General features: G+C 40.3%; 1 long non-coding RNA gene across 1 annotated transcript; it reads left to right on the forward strand.

Annotated features, from left to right (window-relative positions):
• The first annotated feature begins 7,124 nt into the window (after window positions 1-7,124).
• LOC125784432 (uncharacterized) lies at window positions 7,125-8,124 on the forward strand. The gene is made up of 2 exons (XR_007427231.1): window positions 7,125-7,511; window positions 7,993-8,124. It is a non-coding gene; the product is annotated as an uncharacterized LOC125784432 (long non-coding RNA).
• Window positions 8,125-8,329: the final 205 nt, after the last annotated feature.

Raw genomic sequence — 8,329 nt, forward strand, 5'->3', positions numbered from 1 at the left:
ATAGCAAAGCACTCAGTACAAAAAATATATAAAATAATCAGTACAATATATACAATATATTGTCTTATGCTTAGGGTAGGTATTATTCTCCAGCAAGGATGTCAGCTTGGTTAAAATCTTCCATCCCCTACCACCTGCACTGGATCTAGTGGGCTTCCCAGGACAGAGCTGGTCCTTTTAATAAGTTTTTTCAGTCTCTTCTTGTTTGCTGTCGAGATGCTTCCGCCCCAATAGACCACTCTGTAAAAGATGGCAGATGCCACCACTGTGTCAAAGAAGATCTTTAGGAGTGTTCCCTGCACTCCAAATGTCCTTAGTCTCCTCAGTAGGTAGAGTCTACTTTGGTCTTTTCTATACAGTGCAGTGGTGTTACCTGATCTATCCAGCTTGTTGTTTAGGTGAACACCCAGACACTTATTACAGTCTACTCTCTCGATGTCCATACCCTGGATGTTCACTGACGGAGGGGGATGTCTACACCTGCGGAAATCCACCACCAATTCGTTGGTCTTCTCCGCATTTATCTGGAGGTGAATCTGCAGAATCCGTGTATCATTCGTTCATTTGATATTCAATTGAGAATCAAAATCGGAAAATTAAAAAACCAATTCGTTTTTTCGTTTTTTCGTTTTTGAATATAATACCAAAAAACGAATAACGGCTTGTATTTTGTATTTTTATTTGGTTATCCAAACAAAAATTGGAAATTTAAAAAACGGACCAGGAGCCGAATTTGATTTTGATTTTGAACTTGACCCATTTGTGTGCCCCGGAAGTTACTGATTTGTTTATTCTTGGTGGGTTTCTGTTGCGCGGGAGTTCACTGCAGTGTTATCTACACAGTCTGTATTGCTGTAGGCTTTGGATGGAGTTGAGGATGGAGAGTTTTATCTTGTTCAGAGGAACTAAACGCGTTGCAGCGAAAGAAGACGATATGACAACAGAAAATACATGTCTTTTTCGGTTAAGGTCGTGTTGAACACAGAACCTTCTAACACTCATTGCAGAACATCGCTGGATCCCCATTTGCTGCAACGTGCACGAAATCTCTTCATGCGTCTTACCACCTTCAAAAAGATCTTTAATTAGGCCAGAATGTGGTTCCAGTCCGGCCATGCTGCCTACAGCAATACAGACTGTGTAGATAACACTGCAGTGAACTCCCGCGCAACAGAAACCCACCAAGAATAAACAAATCAGTAACTTCCGGGGCACACAAATGGGTCAAGTTCAAAATCAAAATCAAATTCGGCTCCTGGTCCGTTTTTTAAATTTCCAATTTTTGTTTGGATAACCAAATAAAAATACAAAATACAAGCCGTTATTCGTTTTTTGGTATTATATTCAAAAACGAAAAAACGAAAAAACGAATTGGTTTTTTAATTTTCCGATTTTGATTCTCAATTGAATATCAAATGAACGAATGATACACGGATTCTGCAGACACAAGTCCACAAAGTTCTGAAACAGTTCTCTGTACTCACTGTCCTCCTCATTAGTTATAAGGCCGACGATGGCTGAGTCATCAGAGAACTTCTGGAGGTTACAATTGGGTAAGCTGTACAGAGAAGTCAGCAATGAACAGGGTGAAGAGGACCTGCTTCAGGGCATCAGGGGGAGAGTTAAGCATCCTCACAGCCTGGTGGATGGTAAATACTGCAAACAGAAACTAAAAAATCTTCAGCTTGGTAAAGTTAGTTTAATATGCAACAACTTTATTAAGCTAAAATCTTAAATGATGTCTCATCAATCAAAGTGCCTATTTTTGTGTGTGTGCATTTGTGTTTGTGTGTATGTGTGTTTGTGTGTATTAATGTGTGTGTGTTTAATATACATAATAATATAATATACCCCTTTACAATAGGCTAAGCCTCCTGTTTTCAGTCGCCTGTCTTGTGGTTTATATCTACTGCACAGCTGGCTTGAAATGTTACAGAATGGACACCCACAGCTAACAGCTTTTCCTGTTTCTGCCTAAACTGGCATCATGTGAGTGCCATTAACATACACTCATCATCAAAAACCTAGAAGGAAGTGTCAGATTGCAGATCTGCTAATCAAAAGGAATATACATTTTTCATGGAACAATATATGTTGCAAAAATCTAGACTGATACGGGCAAAATGTATTAAGCTACACATACAGAAGTAGCATGCAACTCTTGTAATGCATGTGTAACATGGCAACATGGCAGAAGAGGTTCCCAATGGTGTCCTGTAATAATCCATCCCATGCAGTTTGAATATTCCTGCAGATCCCACACACTTTCAATTAGAGATAGGTTGAGCAATGTAGCTGGCAATGGCATAGTATCTGTGTTTACAAGCAAAGCTCTTAAGACAGCAGCAGTATGCAGACTAGCATTGTCATTGTGAAACAGCCTACCAGAGTGTGTAGTTGCTGAGCCTTAATAATGGAAATATTAATGACCTGCCAAAGTTCCTGTAGTAAAGCCAGTATGTAAGTTAGGCCTGCAGTTCTTTGTCCTTTGTGATCTCTTGGATTGGTCGTCGCTGCTCTCTTGGGATCATTTTGGTCGACCAGCAACCAAGGTTCACCACTGTTCCAAGTTTGGCCATTTGTGGATAATGGTTCTCACTGTGGTTCGCTGTAGTCCCAAAAATTTAGTAATGACTTTATAACATTTTTTTCAAACTGATAGCTCTCAATTACTTTCTTTCATATTTGTTCCTGAATTTCTTTGGATATTGGCATGATGTCAAGCTTTTGAGTATATTTTGGTCTACTTCTCTTTGCCAGGCAGGCCTGGTTTAAATGATTTCTTGATTGAGAACAGGTGTGGCAGTAATCAGGCCTGTGTGTGGGTAGGGCAATTCAGATGTGATAAACTACAGTTATGTTTTAACTGGGAGTGAAAACACTTTCACACAGGGAGGTGTAGGTTTGATTTTTTTTTTCCTAATAATAAAACCTTAATTTAAAAACTGCATTTTGTGTTTACTTGTGTTGTCTTTGACTAATATTTAAATTTGTTTGATGATCTGAAACCTTTAAGAGTGACAAACATGCAAAAAAAAAAAATCATAAAGAAGGCAAATACTTCTTCACACCACTGTATGTCTTGTAATTAAGTATAGGAATCTATATAAAGTCCGTCAGGGAGAAAGCCATTTAGGCATTCAAAAATCCACACTGGAGGGATTTAACAGCTCATGTTTTTTTTCCAGCCAGTACAACTAAGGCTTAAAGAGTGAGGCACAATTATAGAAGTTGATTATTATGATTCATTCTTTATTCTTTTTCAGAAAAGAATAGAGTTTTAATCGTGGTATGTACATCACTGGTGATACCCAACGCTCCCCTAGAGTGTACACTAGATAACCTCAGAAAATGTGCAATATACATGCACAAATATTTAAAGGACTAAAATCTATAAAATTTCTATACAAAGACTTCCATAACATTACATTTGTATGTGTTAGGTCCCTAACCTGTTAGAGTGTGTATGTACGGCTGGACTTCAGTTCTTCATGTTTATACTGTTCTACAATGTAGGGTAAATGGAAGGTGTTTGGGAGAGTTCAAAAGGACTAATACTAATTTAGGGCTACTGCTGATGCTATTGCCTCCGCCCTGCTACTGCTGTTTCCTCGAAAAGGGTCTGTCTGCTGCACTCCTCTGCCTGCCACCTCTGACTCACTCCGCCTGCTACTGCCGTCTCACTGCTCCTGGTGCTGCGGTTGCCTCTCTGTGCTTCCTTGTTCTGATGCCTCGCTATGAGAACTATTTACACCGCGGTATAGGAGGTCGGTATTTCAAGCATACAAGGACAGCGACAGCGTATCAAATGGAATTACAAAGTACAGGTAATAAAACGTAATTAACTTAATATTTATTATTTCACAGTCTTTATTCCGACAGGTTTTATTTCCATGTGTATTTACTATATAGCCCACCGAAATATTTTATTTTAGAAAGTTTACTAGTATACTAATCGGTGCAGTTTTGCTTCTGAACCTAAGAAACTTCTCAAACTTCCATACATGTCTGACACAAATGGCAATTATTATTATTTACTGTTATTGTTATTGTTACTACTACTATTAGTGGTAGTATATAATGCTTATTTTTGTAGACAATGTATAGTATAGTTTATTATAGTTCTGTCGAATTAGCTAATCCAATTTCACTGTTCTACATAGCATTACTGTTAATACTGATAGCAATTTTTAGTGTAGCCCCTGGTAAATTTTAGATTTTATTTTATTTCATATAGTGCCTATTGGTAAAGTGTGTAAAATATCTAAAAACTGTTTAATACGTTTAAAAGGTTAAAATATATAAGTTCAGGGGTTAAAACTGTGCTTAAAAAGTGTGTTAAAATACTGAGTATGAGATTGTAAGTTGAAAAGCGTTTTCATTGGCTAAAAATGTTGTCACTCATTGTTAGTCTCCCTTTCCTGTTGATTGGTGCTTTGTCTGTAGGGGGGCGGGGAGAAGAGAGAGCGAGTGTGCGTGTAGAGGGAGAGAGCGAGAGAAGGGGAGTGAGATAAACGGAGCAGCAAAATGTAGGAAAATAATGTAAAACACGTTATATTTGTTAGCTTCTCTGCAAGTCAAGCGCTGAGGTTGTCAACCTGAGAACCTAAAAGTGGACTGAGAAGCCAAAGAGTGAGAAACGAGTGAAATTCTCCCTCGCAAAAGTTCAGTTCTGATGGAAGTTCTGCTGCTGAGGTTCGCACGAGACTCCGCTAGCTTTAGCCCCATCGATTAAAAGCACCCAGGTCAGCTATAGCTCGCTTCCCCAGTGGACCAAGTATGTATTGCTGCAGACTGGAGCACCTCCAAAGAGGAGGGGCTTACCTCCAAATGGGAGGTCCACAGCTCCAAAGGGGAGGGGCTTACCTCCAAGTGGGAAGTCCACCAACAGTATATGGCTCGACACTGGGAGCTATGAAACGCCAAAAGGCCCAAAAAACGCCTGGACCAGACGCCTTTTATCGAAAAGATTTTACGCCGTAATATTTGCCGTATGATTTCAAGACGCCGTATGATTTCACGACGGCGTTAAAAACGCCGCTAAAAGCACAGAAAACGCCGTTTCCCCCGGCGTTTTTCGACCCTTTTGGCGCCGTACAGAGCGCCGTCTCAGTGCAATAAAGCCAGGCGGACACTGTGCGATTTTTTTAATCGGATGCGTTCTGGAGAGCTGCACGTTTGAATCGTTTGTCGTGTATGAACAACGCCTGCGATTCATCTGCACACACTGTACGGTCCGACTGACCTGCTGCGACGGGGGAGCTTACGGTGAATTTACACTGCTCCGACGCATGTGGGCGTGACAAAGGCTTTCCCTGCGTCGTCCAATTAAATCGTTTTAATAAATGGGAAATGCTTTTTATATAAGCTATTATTATTTCCAATACTTAATAAATATAAATGTGTCTTTATAGATATAAATGTTTGAATGAGCTTCATTACACTGTCTAGTGAGCAGTATATAAGCTGAAAAAAGCAAACTTTTCCAATTAAATTACATATTAATATTTTAAAAACCCACCAGAGACTCCAACAATCACAGCAGCCTTTCTCCTCGCTGACAGAGTCCCTGTGAATCAGCAGGGATTTTATAAAGAACAGGGAAGCCTGAAACTTCTCTTCCAGGCTTCTCTGGACGCTTGAAAGCGGAACTAAAATGGTTCCATGCGCTGCGCTGAGGACGCGTTACAGGCCAACACCTGCTCTCTGATTGGATAGACGCATTGCGTTGGACGGACTCATTTGCATAAAGTTCAGCTCGGCTCAACTTTTCATCGCATCGCATCCCCCGCTCTCGACGCGTCGGACCCATGATGCACCGCGCGACTGCGTCTGACGGAGGCGGCGCTTCCCATTAAAAATGAATGGGATCCGTCGCTGTGCGTTGTGGCGTCGGAGCAGTGTAAATTCACCGTCACACTGCACGTCTAAACGCAGCCCGTAGGCGGAGCTTTCTTTGCGTACAAACTCTCGCTTCAACACAACAGGCTTGTTCGAGATGCGGCTGCGCCTCGCCTTGCTGGTCAGCGAGAGCAGCCGCGTGCAGGTGGGCGGGGTGGAGGAGCGGAGAAGTCAGGTCGGACAGTCTCCACCTGCAGCCCACGTGAACAACACAGGATCTCGCGATGAATGCGCTGTTTGTTTACTTCTGGTGTGAATAAAATCGCAAAAGTGAAACAGAGATAACATGAGTGTTATTAAACTGAGATTAAAACTTGTTATAAATATTCACAAAACATACTGTCATGTTACAGATGTATTGTGTAGCACTAAATTAATAATGGGAATAAATTTTTATTTGCAGACAAGCTTTTCTGTCCTTTGTTCTTGGAAATAAATACATCATGCTCATTTACACAGCTTTAATTGTTTAGCGCATTTCACAACACAAAAACAATAGAAGAAAAGAAAAGTAGATCTCAGTATAATAGTTATGTAGGTTTAAAGATAATAAGAGCAGTTCAGGGCGCTTTATAAAACAGTAAAAATGATAGCAGTTGAGCTTTATTATGATATAAAATGCAGATTATGAACAAATAAATATTTTTGAATACTGCATGAAAATGAACTGTCTTGCTACTAGATATGACAGTGTAAATACTGTGTTTTTTAAGGGGTTTTAGAGGAGATATATATTTTAAAATAAAAAGATTCACACGTGATAGGTGTCGGTGGATCTTCTAACCAATAGGGATTAAGCTCTGTCGTCATCAGGGCGGCTCTAGGCTCCCGCAGTTGGTGGGAAGCAACTGCAGCGCCTGGGTCAGACGGCTGCAGGCAGATTTCACTCGCGGGACTATAACGCCGGAAGTCATCGTCACGTGATGAAGGCGCAGACGCAAGTCGGACAAAAAAACTAACCAGCATGCACCATACCGAGCCAGGCGGTGATCGGACTGCGCAGCGCCGGGTTAAGTCGAACAAGCCTAACATGTCGCCTTGCAAAAGAAAGCGCTTCTTTGCTTATTTGTGCCCTGTTGTGCGCTGAAAGTCCACGGAAGAGACGTACATGGACTCGCAGGTGGCTGAGGCGACGTGGACTCTACGTGGTCCGTTTTACAGAAGGAGAGCGCATAGAAAAATGACTGCGCGTCAGGCTGCGAAAGAAACACCAGCAGCTTAAATAAAATAAAATGATTTTATTTTTTATTATGTTTATTGTTTATGTGATGGCATGGACCTTTATTTTGCTTTTTGCTGTGTTCCACTTCCTGGAGCGGCCATTTTGTCTCTTCCTGGTTAGGCTTATTGTTGCTGTTTTCCCCCCTTCATGTGGCTAATTAGCAAAATGGTTTCCTCCATGCTCTGATTGGTTTAGGCCCTGTTAATTAGCCCCTTTGGCCTCCTTAAAGCAGACAACACATGCACCCTTGCTCTCCATTTCTGATTTGCCCCTCTAGCTGCTGCTGGAAGCTCCTGTTTGAAGCCAATGCTGTTCATGCTTTTAAGGATCAGTTCCTGACTATTGCCTTGATTTTATGTACGGTAGGCCCAGCCATTCGGGTTTTAAGGTAAAAACTAGTTCTTGTTTTTGTTCAAGATATTGTAAGTGATATTGTAAGTCTCTTAACAGTTTTCAATTTCATTTTTTTGTAGGACTGACCTCTAGCTAGCTGCTGTTTTGTAATTATTCTGTTTTATTTTGATTTGTTTGGAGATCGTTTTGGTTTATTTTGAGTATATTGGTTTGTTTGTTTCTGTTTTATTTGTTTCTTTTGATTAATATTATTTTGTATAATGTTTCGCTCAGTAGACTAAACTAGAGACTTTATGGGCTGTATTAAGTCACTGCCATCATAACACTTTTGCTAGTGGTTCTTGGAAGCCTGGTTGGACCTAAGAGTAACAATTAGGGAAATACTTTTGTCACTTTTTAAAGTGTGAGGTTTTAAGCTGTGAGATCTTTTGTTGGTATTTATAAACACGTGTGACTAATCAGATTTTTTGGGTGTTAAATTTCCCTTTCTCTCTTGTCTACCTGTTTATCTCCAGGCCCCTTGGATGTGTGGATTTAAGCAGTGGTGTTCAGTTGCATAAAGAGCCCTGTGTTTTAATTGAATAACTATATTCTTGATTTGGTACCAATGTTTTAATGAAAGTAAAAATAAATGTGAATGAGATTTCTATTTTGTGTGGAAAATAAATTAATTGTTTTGGGAAACTGGTCTCTTTGCTCAGAAGTGAATCATTTTACTGTAGCAGTGTACTTTACTGGGTTACTTCTATAGCCAAGGCCAAGTGATTTACATACTGTTACATTTATGTAAAAACTGGTTTTGCAACACTGAATATTAAACAAGCAATAGATTATTCACACTGGATAGGGACC

The sequence above is a fragment of the Astyanax mexicanus genome, chromosome 19 (assembly GCF_023375975.1).
Source record: "Astyanax mexicanus isolate ESR-SI-001 chromosome 19, AstMex3_surface, whole genome shotgun sequence".
NCBI lineage: Eukaryota > Metazoa > Chordata > Actinopteri > Characiformes > Acestrorhamphidae > Astyanax > Astyanax mexicanus.